Source organism: Balaenoptera borealis, assembly GCF_965194805.1.
Source record: "Balaenoptera borealis genome assembly, chromosome: 5".
Lineage (NCBI taxonomy): Eukaryota > Metazoa > Chordata > Mammalia > Artiodactyla > Balaenopteridae > Balaenoptera > Balaenoptera borealis.
The window spans coordinates 98,089,237-98,104,126 of record NC_138862.1 but is presented as its reverse complement, the minus strand read 5'-3'; the positions used below and the strand labels follow the sequence as shown (position 1 = coordinate 98,104,126).

Below are 14,890 nucleotides of genomic sequence, written 5' to 3'. Positions count from 1 at the left end.
AAAATGCAGAGTCCTGAAGGTTTGAAAAATGGAACAAATGAGTTTTGGGTGTTTTCCTTGGCTGAGCCAGAGGACACACATATAAGATACTATTGATACATCAGAAGTCATGAGGTTTTGGAGGGGGCTGAGGTTATCAGAAATCAGTAGGGAAGTAGGAAAGAAATTAAGGGCATCAGTGGAAGCATTTCCAAAATTCATAATTTTGCCTTTAAGCAGAGTTCTTCCCAGAGAATTTAGCCTATTGATATTTGCTTTAGTACTCTATGGCCTTAAACATGCATAGGAAAATTACATAGGAATAAAATAGACATGCTTGTTGTACACTTTACCTCATTTTTTAACACTTGTGTTTCCTTGTAATGTCCCTTTGTTTTCTCTATTCATTATATCTTCTGTCAATAGACATTTCTTTCTGAATAGCATTGACATATATACACTACCAAATGTAAAATAGATAGCTAGTGGGAAGCAGCCGCACAGCACAGGGAGATCAGCTCAGTGCTTTGTGACCACCTAGAGGGGTGGGATAGGGAGGGTGGGAGGGAGGCTCAAGAGGGAGGGAATATGGGGACATATGTATACATATGGCTGATTCACTTTGGTGTACAACAGAAACTAACACAGTGTTGTGAAGCAATTATATTCCAATAAAGATCTATTAAATATAAATAAATAAATGTCTCTTTTTTCCCACATACCCTTAGGAATCAGCTTTGATTTCTCATTTTTGGAGTCTAAACTCACACCCCTGAAAACACAGTGTGTACTCTTCTGACATAATTGCTGTTGATTTCGTTGCTATTAGATTTGTTCTTGTTGTTGTTGTACCAGTGTGGCTACACTATTATCTGAGCATTGACACACGGTGTCAGATAATTTTCAACTGCATAAAAGGGATCATAGTCGATTATCCAGATGAGGGTTTATTTTTCTCTCATAGAAAATAGACCAGGATCAGCCATCCAGGACTTTTACAGTGGCTCTTGTTGACATCAGAATCTAGATGCTTTCTCTCTTTCTGCTCTTCTATTTTTGGCTTATGACTTTTATCCACACGGTCACCTCATGAATCCCAGATGTTTGATCTCTAGCCCTTCCTGAGCATTACAAGTGGAAGAGGAACAAAGCCACATGGAGAAAGCGTGGTGTCTTTATCAGGAAAGCAAAGCTCTTCCAGCTATCTCCAGGCATCTGCTTACATTTTCTTCACCCGAACTGTGCCTGATGACCACCCCTATCTTGAGAATGCTTGGAAATAACAGCTTTTAGCCGGTCACGAAACCACTTCTCTATTTGTATGGAAGAAGGAAAGACTAGAGATATTAGTAGGTGACCAGCAGTCTCTACCTTATACTGACTTTTCTGCAGAGTATACGTAGAGTGGAATAGGAAAATGCATTTCTAAAAAGATCCCATATTTAACTGCTTAGGGTATAAAGAAAAGATCTTGGAGGGAAATGTAGAGCAATGGATGGATGGTTGAAAATACTAGCCGGGAATGTTGAAGAGGTTGATGTTTGGCCCAAGTGCACCAAGAAAGCTATTTTTTATTTTAAAAGGGTTAGCGGTTGACTTGTGTGGAATAAAGGAAGAGGCGCAGGAAAGAATACTAACATGAAGGAAAAGAAAAAGATAACCATGACTTGTTCCTTCATAATGTTTGAAAACCAAAGATAGGTAGGTGAATTTCACCTGTCTGCACCGCACATGGGGCTGTAATGATGAACAAAGGTAGGCAGAACAGCCAGTTCTGGCTTCTTGACTCTTTGCTGCTTGGGTGACTCAGTTACTTAGCCTCTATCCCCGTGTCTGTGAAATTGAGACATTGACTATTCCTATCCCATTGCTTTGCAAGATTAAATGTTATCATGCCCAACCCATAACAATCCATCAAACCATGTTAAGTATCATCATCATTAATCTTATGACTGCAGGCCTGGAAATTATTTCACTGATTCTGGCTCAATCTTCACACAGCTGTTCTGTGTGATCTTGGACAAGTCATTTAACTCTGGGCGCAGATTTTTTATTTCAGTAAAATGAATGTAGTAATATCAACCTCATGCGCTAGTTGTAACAAACAAATAACAGACTTATGTAAAAATCCTTTAAATGGAGAATCTTTATATCCAAGTGTGAGATATTATTAGTGTTACTATATTGCCTATACTTTTTTCCCCTTTCCTATTTGTTACTTTTTTTTCTCTCTCTGCTTACTTTCTCAAATGAAATTGGTACAGGGTAGAGTAGCTAATATTTGGGATCTTTCTAAAAATTAGAGTTGACAAATACGGATGGTATTCCATCAATCTGTAGCAGCTAGTGCCCAAATATTTATCTGTGAGAAACTGAGCTGTGGTCTAAAATACTCCTTGTGAGTTTTAGCTCAGATGGAAAAACTGTGTTTTCGAGCTGTGTGTGCCAGAGACCAATGTACTCTTCTGACATGTTATAAGTTCTAACTGCTTCCTTTCAGCTTTGAGAAGTATTAAAATTGTCTACCGTTATGATAAACAATTCCCATTTAAAACAATCTCAGCTTGGAGAGTCTGCAGAGGAGAACAGTGCAGATGATCTGCCTCTGCTGGTGGGAGTGGTCACTGATCTCCACTGCCCCCTGCCTCAGCCCTGGGGCAATTCCACATGCACTCGGCCTTAACAGCACCGCAGTTCCCAGAGATGTTGTCAGCTTTAGTCACTTTAAGTGGTCTCTGGTAAGCAGTAAAGAAATGGTTTCAGTAGGATATTCGTAATTTTTAGAGTTCAGGTAGATACTAACACATTCCTTTTATGCCTCCTACATAATTTTCTATTAGTGCAATATATTGAATTTCTATTCCAATTTTCCATAATTTTACTTAAGGGAAACTTAGTACTTGATAACAGCTTTTTCCAGATTGATGCATCAGAACTTTTGTTTTTCACCATTAATTCTAAAACCTTAAAAATGAGGCTGAGTAATGGCTGGCATTTTTCTTTTTTATGTGTTAGGAAGAAGAGTTCTTCATATCTGGCTTCCGCTCTCCTTTAGTTTATCCCTCTTTTCTGCCCTTCTTTCTTACCCTACTTATAGACAAGATCAATGTCGTTCAAGATGTCAGCCAGCACTTAGGCAAAGCACATGGGTGCCATTGTCTTATATGATGCCTGTGGTTTGGATCTCATTCTCAAGGACACAGGACTAGGGGACTCAATTGACTGGATGCTGAGGAAGTGGTTCACAATCAAGAGACCCACTAGGGATTTCTTTACAAATAAGAAGGCCAATATACTAATTTATAATAGAAAATATTTCTTATCACAAGAATATTTATGACTAACCATCCCTGGTATTAGCAGGCCCACCCCTAACCGTGTGGGGCTGAGACAAGGGTACTAATCGGGGCCCACTTACCATGTAAACATTTAGGAGTAATAAATTAATATATGATTGATCAAAATATGTTCTGTCTTCCTACCTTGACAAATGTACCTTCATTATAATCTAGAAGGCCAGGTTAGGATTAGAATTCTTCACTTTCCTTGTGGGGAGGAGCCAGCTTCATGGCTCCCAGCCTCCATGCCTATGCTCGCTAGCCTCTGACCCATCTCTTTTCATCCCTGGATCTTTCCATGGCCTGCCAAGCATCTCACATGTATGTTGTGAACACCTCAACTGACACAAGCACAAGTTAATCCATTCCACCAGCAAACAGCCGCCCACTGGCCATTCCTCTGCCTGCCTTTGGGAGGTGAGACCCAGGGAAGAGACAGTACAAACTAGTGAGGCAAACTTGGAGCCATTTAGGTAGGAACTCTAGGGTCCTGGGCAATCAGAACATGATGCTAGAGCCAGCCCAGATGCCCAGAGTAGACGTAAGTTGTCTCAGGTGCTCTAGGCTGGTGACCTTGACTCAGACCACAGTGTAGGGGCCCTCCTAACACTGATTAATGCCATTCAGCTGTTCTGTCCTTGCTTCATCTCTTGCTAGTTTGGCTTCATCACCACTCACTTCTCCTCCACCCCCACCATCTTGACTACTGCTCTCTTCCATCTCCTTACCGGTAATTCCCACCATCACACACTCTCTCTGCCCCTCCACTCTGCCTAGAAAGCTTTATATGGACTCTCAGATCCTTGTTTCCAGAAAGGACAAACATCAGTTACCTTTAATCAAATAAATTTTAGGTCTGCAATCTGGAAATTCCCCTGAGTCACCTTGCCTGGATTTGGGGTGAGTCTCTTAACTCCTTAGTTATCTGTTCTTAGGAATTTCCTGGGTTTACATACCTATTACTGATCTCATCTATTGGATGAGCTTCCTTAACCGTTATGAAAAATCATTAAGAAGTATTTCACTGGTTATCAGGATGATCTTAATATAAAGTTCACCCCCAATATTCTTTTTTAAAAATTTTTGATTAAAGTATAGTTGATTTACAATGTTGTGTTAGTTTCTGGTGTACAGCAAGGTGATTCAGTTATACATGTATATATATATATATTCTTTTTAATATTCTTTTCCATAATGATTTATTACAGGATATTGAATATAGTTCCCTGTGCTATACAGTAGGACCTTGCTGTTTACCTATTTTATATATAGTAGCTTGTATCTGCTAATCCCAAACTCTTAATTTATCCCCACCCCATATTCTTAAGTAAAGACTTAGTATAAATTCCTCCTCACTATTATTAAATAACCACTTCAAGTTCCTCACAAGAATCAGTGGTTCTCAAACCCTAGGAAGTATCAGAGTCATCTGGAGGGCATGTGAACCCCAGACTACTAGCTGGGGAATATGTGTGTAAGTGTGAGAATTTCCATTTGTAACAGGTTTCCAGGTGATACTGATGCTGCTGGTACAGGGGCTGCACTTGGAGAACCGCTGCTCTTCATGTGCACTGTTCAGTCTCCTCTCATTCACTCTTCAGTACAGCACAATCTATCCTCCAGCCTCGCCATCTACTGACATTGCTCTGACAAGAGGCACCAGTGCTCTCCTGTGGCTAAATCCAATGCTTAATGGCTAAGTCTAAAGGACACTTTTCATGTCCAATAGATTCTTAGGAAACTTCTGATGTGTTTGATGTGATTTACCCCTACTTCCATATTCCTTCTTTTGAGTTTTATTTCATACAACTTTCTGGTCCTTCTACTGGTCTGGATGCTTTTCTTGCTTCACTCTCCACCTGGAGGGCCTCTACCCACTCCTCTTTCTAGACTGGGGCCCAGTGGCACTTCCTCAAAGAAGTGGTTCCTTTTCTTGTCCCAGAAACATGGATGACCCTTTCTTTTTCTTTCCCATTCTACTCTACTCATGCTTATATCATTCTCTCTGTAATGCCTATAATGGCATATATTTACTAGTCTCCTTACTCAGGAGAGTAAGGATTTTGACCAGATTTTCTTTTGTTCTTCCAAGTAGTGCTAAACAGTAGGTGTAAAGACTTCCTATGGTTCCTTATAACCCTGCTGGGTACCAGTGCCCACTCTCATTCTCTGGGATGTAGCAAAGGTATGTTTATGTGAAGCACACAGGAAGGGTAAAAGCTAAGTCTCTGGATTGGGACAGATGTCAACTGCTGTGTTTCCCCTTGACAAAGTGCTGGTTGCCCATGAAGCGAAATCCTCTACAGATGCAGTTACCAGTGGCAGGAACTGCTAGCATTATCTTGAGAGTGTGGAATGTTTTGCAGGCCTGATAGTCTGAGGATGAAAATTCAGCTCCCATTCATCTCCTGGATGCCTGAACAATGCCATAGTTGCCCTTTGCTGAAAATATATTTCAGTTTGCATGGCTTTAGTGGATTTGGCCCTCTCTTCCCTTTCTCATTAAACTCTCTGCCCTCATCCTTTCCCCTTTCATCTCTCCTCCCTGAAAGAAAAGGAGAATCTTTATCTTTGAAGCAAATATTTTATCCATTATAGGAGTTCACTATGTCCTTTAGGGTTAAATCTTTGGAAGCAAAGTCAGAAAGAAGGAAGACTTTTTTTCTTCTTTGCTTTTTTCACCCAATTATGTCACTCTTCTGGGTAATATGCGCAGCACAGACTTGGTGCTTCTCTGTAGGATAACGTGAGGGTGAGAAGTACTCTGTCTGCAAAAAGAAAATATGCTGGTTATTATGCCAAAACATAGCCTATAATTCAATTCATTGTGCTGCCAGAAAACTTGACTATAACCTCTCTGCGGCCAGGAACTCTATGCTATTCATCTTTGTAGCTACCTTGCCTATTACACCTGTCATGCCTGTCATGTTTACTAGGGAATCAGGAGGTATCATCATTTCACACAAAATGATAGCCTATTGCCACCATCTTTAGAAGAATTTCAAAGAATACACAGTTAACCCCTAATATTAATGCACCCTTGGAGCTTTAGGTCAGTAGGTCTGAAAAGAGCCTCTTGAATAATCATCCTTTCCCTCCTCCAAAGCCCTGTTTTTCTCCATATCTGGGGTCAGTAACAGCAGTAAGAAAGCCAGCAGCAGTCACATATGTGCAAGTCAAGCTTCTCTCCATCTGCTTCCTCCTTAGGGAAAATCTAATGCTAAAATGACTTTCTAAGGGGAGGAAGCACAGCTGTTTTCACCACCATCTATGGCGTCACGGGATAAAAAAACCCGCTTCCTTTCCCCTTAAGCTCTGGTTTCTTTTGGACACGTTTTGGATGGCAGCGATAATTCATTTTGCTGCTGGGATGCTGGTTCCAACAGCACCTCCTTTGCTGCTCTGGCCTCCACCCCATTTATCTCTGGCCCTGGGAGCCAGGGAGACATGGCTATTTCTATCTCAGGCATCTGTGTTTTTGATCAGCTCATGTGTTAGGCCAATCTAAGTGTGAGGAGGCACTGAAACTACTTCACACTTGTCTGAAGTAGCGCCTTCATTTGGGTGAGGGGCAGAGAAGTGTGTGTTGATGCCGAGATGCCCGAGTCAGAGGGCAGAGATTCTGGCAGGGACACCGTTGCTGTCTTGGAGAGTCCTGGTGGAATCCAAGGAATGTGGAATGTGAGTTGTAGAGGAAAACTTCGGACAAATCTGGCAAAGTCTTCATATTTCTTTCTCTAAGAATGAAACTATGTCTAGATAGAATCACTTTTTATTTTTCCAGCCCCAGAAATAAGATTATAGCCTGGCCAAGTGACCTCAGGTTTTTTACTGTAGTTTACTCACCTATGTGGAGGTCCTGATTTTCCAGAGGAGCTCTAACTTTAAAAATTAAAATTGTATATTAATAACTCTTAGATTCTTTTATTTCTTTCATGTAATACCATTCTTCTCAAGAAGGAACACTTAATTCTAGTTAGTTTGAAGGGCCTGACATTAGTATGATTTCAGTGCTCCCCATATGATTGTTGTACAGCCAGGGCTGAGAACCACTGACTGAGAAGCCATAAGAGCATCTCACTCTAAAGTGTAATTCGATGAGTCAAAGATTTACTAATAACTTACTGATATAATCTATCGAGTGGTTTCTTACTCCAGACTATAGCAGTATATAGTTGGCATCTTTAAATTTCATAATTTGTTTCCAGTACAGAAATATATTGGAATTGGAATACAGGGCTAAGTGACTGTTTCCTTTGTGACTTAACAATGATGCTATGAGAGCTTACATTTTATGGTCCCTTACATTTTATCAACAGCATTTATGCAACCTCATTTTACTTTGGAAACAATTCCACTTGGTCAGTATTTTGGCATTTGTAATGATATTAGGGAAATATTTCTAGAATGCTTCATGAGGAATATTACCAGAAAAGTAGCTTTTCTCTCTGCACACAGTCCACCCTGTGGTCCCAGCAAAGGTCAAAGTCGGGGATGTGAAATAGAAAAACACTTGACAAACCCAAAGATGTGTAAAGCCGGCCCCTTTCACCCCATGTAGGAAAGGGAAGGAGGAAAGGCTACAAAACGAGGGGAGGTGATTGGTCAGACATGGTTGCAATGCCTTTCTTTCTCTGGGTTGAAAACCCCGGAGGGCATCTGGGACAGTGGCAGCCATTTTGAGAGGAAATCTGAAAGCAGAGCTGTACCCTGGTCTCCCATTGAAACATAGGAATAGAGTAAAAGTGGAAGCAGGACATAATTGTGTAAAGTTCCATGAGACGTGGAAAGGCTACAGATGTTCTCTTGGCCCCTACAAGAAAGCAGAAGGTTGAGAGCCATTGGCTTACTCTGATGCTATGAAGTGGAGAACATAGACAGGACTCAGAGAGCTCTGAATCAGTGAGAACCAAGGTTGGGTCAAGTCCTTAGGGGAGGGCAACTCCACAGCTATTTTAGTTCTCCCCTGAACTCATGGAAACTGCTCCAGACTCCTGGGTTATCTAACTGCTTCTTCCTTGGCAAAGTTACCTAACTATGTCTCTTCTGAATGCACACTGGTCTAGAGTAAGTGGCAGCTGAATGGTTTAAAGTGGATGATTCACACTGAGAGGGGTGGACTTGAAAGGCCATGTGGTCAGACAAACCTCATCCAGTTCCAGCACTTTCTAGTTTGTTCTCCTTAAACAAGTCATTTAACACCTCTCAGCTGAGAATTCTTCTCTCAGCATCAGACACTTACATTTAGCTCTTAGAGCAATATAAAAATTAACTACATAACTCTACTCATTAATTTTGGTCTCTTTGGGTCATTGCAGAACGGGGCCTGGTCTATAGTGAGTGCTTATAGTGGTCTATAAGCAATTGTTGAATGAATTGAATGAATGTCTCAGCTAGGAGGCTTTTAGCTACAAGTGGCAGACAACCCAACTCGGATGCTCTTCAAAATGAATAAAATATTAATATATAGGATAACATAATTGAGAAAGTCCAGAAACTTGGCAATGATTAATTATGGTTGAATTGATAGCCTTTTTTTTTTTTTTTCTTTTGTAATTCTCTAACTTTGACTTCCTGCCCATGCTGACTTCTTCATAGCTGTACTGATGGCTGCAAGAGTCCTAAACAAAGAAAATTCAGAGAAAAAGAGGACATTTTCGGTGATTCTGTCTTTGGAGTGAGGAAATGTCTTTCCCAGAACTCCCATCAAGGTTCTCTTCTTGCCTCATTTGACCAGATTGTAACACATGCTCATTTTTGAGTCAAACTCTCAATTAATGCAGTGCACTGACTGCTCGAGGCCTGGGTTCCTGTGCCCATCACTTCAGGGATAAAGGGATTATCCTTAGAATAATCAGTCTCTGAAGCTAGCAGAAGGGCTAGCTCTGGCTGAAGCACCTGGGTCATATGTGGAAGGGGTGGGTACTTGAACCCAAATTAAGGTACTTTTTGGAAGGAGAAAATGGATGCTGGTGAGACAATCAACCACTAATATTTACCACAATATGTAAGCACCAGCCACCGTATTTGACATGTAGTGGGCTCTCAATTAACGCTGCCTTCGTTTCTCTTATAAGCAGGACTTGTATAAGAACTCAAAGAAAGTGAACAAGTGTTTTGGGGGTGGACAGTAAGAAGATTAGTGGGATTGGAGAAGGGTGGAGAGTATATCAGTCAGAATCCCAGGAGCAAACACATAATGCACTCAGATGAGGCAACTGAGGAGAATTTTTATAAAAGGGCTATTTACAAAAGCAAAGGGAACCAACCAGGGCTAGAGAGGCACTGCAGTGTTGGCAATGAGGGACGTGTTTCTACCCCTAGGACTGAAGGGGCAATGGGGGGAAACTGTTAATAAACCTGGACAGAGTAGCTCTCAGTTGGTCTCAGTAGTAGGGGTCGGAGTGGGGGAAGGGAGGGGATTTTGCCTCCTGGGGTACATTTGGCAATGTCTGGAAACATTTTAGATAGTCAGGACTTAGGAGATGCTATTGACGTCTAGTGGGTAACGACCAGGCTTGCTGTTACACAGATCCATACAATAAAGTATTATCCTGCCCAGAATGTCAATAGTGTCAAGGTTGAGAAACCCTATACCAGAGAAAGCACTGCGAAAACAGAGGGATGCTCAAAGTCTGGCCTTTGCATATAACTCCGAGCAGCCAGAGACAGGGAAAGAGCTCGAGCAGGAGGTACCCTCCCTGCCTCCCGCTGGCCCGTATCCCCGTGGCTCCCGTTGAGCAGCAGGTTCATTGTTGTAGTTCAGCGATTGTTTAACTGGTTTCGGTGGCCTTCGAAAGCCTATCCACGGGATGGAGACCAAACCTATTATAGAAAGGTTCATCAGATGACTATTATTACCTTCTTTAGTTTTGCATAGGGGTTAATAAGAAAATAGTCATTTGAGACTGTCCTATGTAAAGAAATGAAAGACTTAGTTTTCACTGATTTTTGCCACTCTGGCCTCTGACCAGCATGTTTGAGAATTAGACATACATACACTATTGATACACTATATGTACCCATATATACACTATTTATACTATATGTATAACGTAGATAACTAATGAGAACCTACTGTAGAGCACAGGGAACTCTACTCAGTGCTCTGTGGTGACCTAAATGGGAAGGAAATCCAAAAGAGAGGGGATATGTGTATACGTATAGCTGATTCACTTTGCTGTGCAGTAGAAACTAACACAACATTGTAAAGCAACTATACTCCAATAAAAATTTTTAAAAAGAAAGAGAATTAGATGTGGGTTTTTTTTTTTTTTTTTTTGCCTTATTATAGAATTTTTTCCCCTTACTGATGTAAGTAAGTATGGAGCAAACTTTTGTGTAGTTTATTACCTGAGCTTGTTATTTATCAATAATTAATTAGAAAAAGTATAAATGGAAAATATGGACGTTCACTCCTTTCTTACTTCATGCACTTTTGAAGGTGTTCACCCTGTTGTCTGAGACATTCCACTTCAGGGTGTTTCAGTTGGAGGATAACTTGAAAGAAGACACTCTGAAACTTAAACAAATTAAAGTAATTTGAGACCTTGCGCCCCTTGGCTAAGTAGTAGTAAAGCCATGCCAGATAGAATGATCACCAGGACTACAGCCATGTGAAAACATTCAAGGCTCTTTTGAGTGAGATTCAAGATAAAAGCAAAGTTGTGAGTGAAGTAAGAAGCCTAATTTTGTGCTACTGATAATTAGCTTCTTGTTTGCTTCTTTCTAGAATTTTTACTCTTAGATTTATTTATTTACAGCTAAATGAACGAAGTCATCTAACATATTGTAAACAAATATGGGCATATTTATCAAATTGTATCTGTGGAATGTCTTGGAGATTTGTCATTATTTTATCTTAAAATTCAAACCCAAACAACTGCTTGGTTCATGCAGTTCTAATAAGTTGGTGGCGATGAACAGAAGACACAGTCTGGGAGACCCTTACAACTCACTTAGGATGTGCCCCCCCCCCCCATACCTACAGTGATGGAAATGACACGTGCAGCCCACACAAGTAAAAAAATAAATGCGCTGACAGATGCATCCTGGACCTAGAGAAACCTGTGTAGAAATACAAATCTGGAAGATTTGTAGCAAAATTTTTTTGGTTACTCCACCTGAATTTCTGTGTGAAGCTATAGTAGTTCTGAGGTTTTTTTTGTTTTGTTTTGTTTTGTTTTTAAGCAAGGTGAATAGCAAGGTATTAACTATAGACCACAAAAACTTCAAGGGAAGTATGCAGAGAAATTCATTTAGCCTGCTGCTTCTTCCTCAGCTGAAAGAGCATGGTCTCTGTTTTGTTTTTGATAAGCCAATGAATTGAAATTAAGATCTGGATATCAAAAAGAAGTTAGAATTTCAGGAGATGAACCCAAACCACTAAAACCCTGAGACATAAAAAGATGTTCTTTTTAAATTTCATTATTGCGTCTCCTTTTCCAGCCTCCCCGCTGTCCAACAAAATCCTTCAGAAAGTAGTTACATGTAAAATTCAAACATAGTGAGCCACATTTTTTTTCCTAAAGAGAATATACTCAGAATATTTTCAAAGCTTCTTTAAGAACGGAGGCAGATAGTGACAACCTTGAAAAACTTGAAGTGAGAGTCCAGGGAGGGGTTTAGCGCAAAACCTCCTGCAGAAAGCTCACACGAGCCACCAGAGAGATCTGGTGAGAGAACATTACCTTGTGGACATATATGCCCAAACTTTACCTTCACTCCCCCAACATTTGCAATGGAACCATTCCTTTGAACAACCAGGAAATAAACTCAATTTTAGCTTCAGTGTTTTCCAATGAAGCAACGTACCAATTATACCCGAAGACACTCCCTCACTCCCCTGTCACTCCAGGCCAGCACCTCTTGCCACACTCTACATAACACTCCAATGCCTTCCATATGTGCCTATGTCTATGTACAAATCATCCATAATACACACTTTTTTTTTTTGAGTGGAGACATTACTCTGTATTCCAAGTTGTCTAAGGCTATTCCGTATGATGAATGTGCTGATAACTTTCCGCTATTATTCATCTATTTGGCCAATCACCTCTCAGCATGTCTTCTAGCTCCAATGGCACACACAATCACAGCTTATCTCTTGATCATACATTGTAGCTCAACACAATTTTATCTCTGAAACTACATACTGTAGCAGATGTATCTTCCATTATGCCTCTGCCCTTTTTACTCATCTTCCTGGACTGGGAATCCTAAAAGTGGCAATCTTGGAAAGCAAGGTAATGAATCACAGGTCCTACGACACGTCTGCTCTCCTTGCAGACCATATAAAAGTGCTTGCTATAAAAGTGATGGATTCCCTAAGCTTGTTGTTCATCTCCTGTGACACACTCCACTCCGTGTTCAGGTTCTATCTGACTCTCTGTCTAGCCCTGTGGAATTTGGAGCTTAGGGAACCAGCACATACATACTGATATGTCTGCTATTGCTTTTGCTGTGAGTAATAAAGGCCTTTGTTTCTGACGAAGAGGCTTGTGTCTAGCAACCACGGAACTGCAGAAGGGCTACTTACTCACTTTGCATAGCTATTTCATTCAGTGTTCTACAGCTTCCAGCCTCCCTCCACTCTGTCAAACTCATTTAAGTAGGATAAGATCTCCACAGCTGTGAGCCCGTACATCTACCTAAATGCACGGGCATTCCCTTCTACCCTTACTTCCCTCCTGGCTTCCTACCGGTTTTATCTATGTATCTTCTATATGTATCTATCTATCTATCTATCTATCTATCTATCTATCTATCTATCTATCTATCCATCCATCTCTATCTACTTATCTGTCATCTACCATTTTTTTCATTTATTCAACAAATATTTACTGAGCATCTCCTTTCTTTCAGGCACTGTTCCAGAATATGCAAATTCAGGAGCAAGCACAACAAGCTAATACCTCTCATTGTTGTCTCTTTATCTTCATCTTTATTTGAAAAAAAAATATTAAAAACAGATTTCAAGGACTACATACAAATAGCACAATCCATACTAGATACAGGTAAAGAAGAGACGAAACACAAAGAGAAAAACGGTAACAGTGCTTAGGGATGAGATTAATACAAAAGATGAAGCATACTTGTTTTTGCTGCAAATTTGGCTCTAAGGTTTATGCTGAAAATTTCTAAGTTCTCTGGGTATGGAAAAGCTTCCTAGAATGGGCACATCTTTCAAGAAGGCCCAATGGCCAGGCACATAATTATCTTCCTTGTGAGATTCTTTCGAGTTGAAAAAGTGCTCTGCTATTTTGTGGGAGCATCTAATCATGGGGACCAGGATTAAACCACAGAGTAAGAGCTCATCTAAGCCATGCCCATTTCCTGGGCTTAGGTTCTTCATTCATAAATTGGTCTATTGTACTCTATAGCTTGTGTGTCTTCACTACTGTGGTATTATCTGTGTTACAGTATACAAATGCAGAGACATATGAAGGTGAAGAGTGATTATGACTCGAATCTGAGAGAGAAAAAATGGCCCTTTGGATAGATTCCTGTACGTGTAGAAAATTCATATTAATTCCTTCACTACTCCTTCATGGTACCCAGGTGCTAGCGTTTCAACTCCTTAAGATGCTAACTTGTTCTTTAAGACATCCTTCATATATTAAACTCTTGCAATAAGGGTTGCTCAGCATGTTACTTGTTCATAAAGGACATCTGCATTTGTCTAAATGCTTATTTAAAAAAGAAATTGGGATTTAGTGCTTGTCGGCACTAATGGAATCAATGGTACTTTAATATGTGTTAATGGTACTTCAGTTCACTTAACAGCAGAAAACGGTGTGGTTATTAACCAAACACACTGTTGTTCCAGATGAAAGAAAAAGTGTATGGAATCTAGAAAAGGCAAAGATGGCACATGATTGTGCTAGTGTGAGGTCATTTGAACCTAAATGAAATGTATGCATTTTTCTTCTTTGCTGTGTTTTGGTCCAAAGGGTAAACAAAATTGCAATGGCAGGTGTTGGTGAGGCTATCATGCATCTTATCAAAATTGAAGGTAAAAGAACTTAATGCTCCTCTGTGTGAAATTTCAGTGAGTTGCTAACCGTCAGCTGCTAGCTCTAGGAAAGGGTTTTTCCTCCCCATTGATGTAAATATCTTTAAAAGACCAAGTGAATAAGAGGGCAATAAGGGAACATGTATTCTAGAAGAGCAGAGACGGGCAGTGCATTTGGTTAGACTTTAGCTTATCGTATTAAACCCTACAAAATAAGAAGGCAAATTAATGGTTGAGGCCTTGATGCATATACCTTGCTTTTGAACCTCCAAGGCTCCCTTTACCTTGCACCTGTATAGAGTTTGTTCTTTTAGTGTTCATTTCTGGATGCATTCATTACATCTGGTGGCAGATTTTATAACTTAGACACTGCATGTTGTTAAGTCAAAGGCTAGAGATAATGTTATAAGAAAGTATGACATGATTACCTTCCAAAAGAAAGAACTACTTTTCCAATCGCTATCTATATCAAAATGATCCTAAATACTTCCTAATATGGCTGATCCTTAGCTTTTTTAAAGTCTGGTGAAAATTTTCTGCAGTTAAAAGATTAGTCAAG

The 14,890-nt window shown here is 40.2% G+C and overlaps 1 long non-coding RNA gene across 1 annotated transcript in view; it reads left to right on the top strand.

Moving 5' to 3' along the window:
* LOC309629796 overlaps nucleotides 1-14,890 on the top strand; it is a 127,142-nt gene that overhangs the window by 96,647 nt on the left and 15,605 nt on the right. The gene's annotated exons all lie outside the window — the stretch shown is intronic.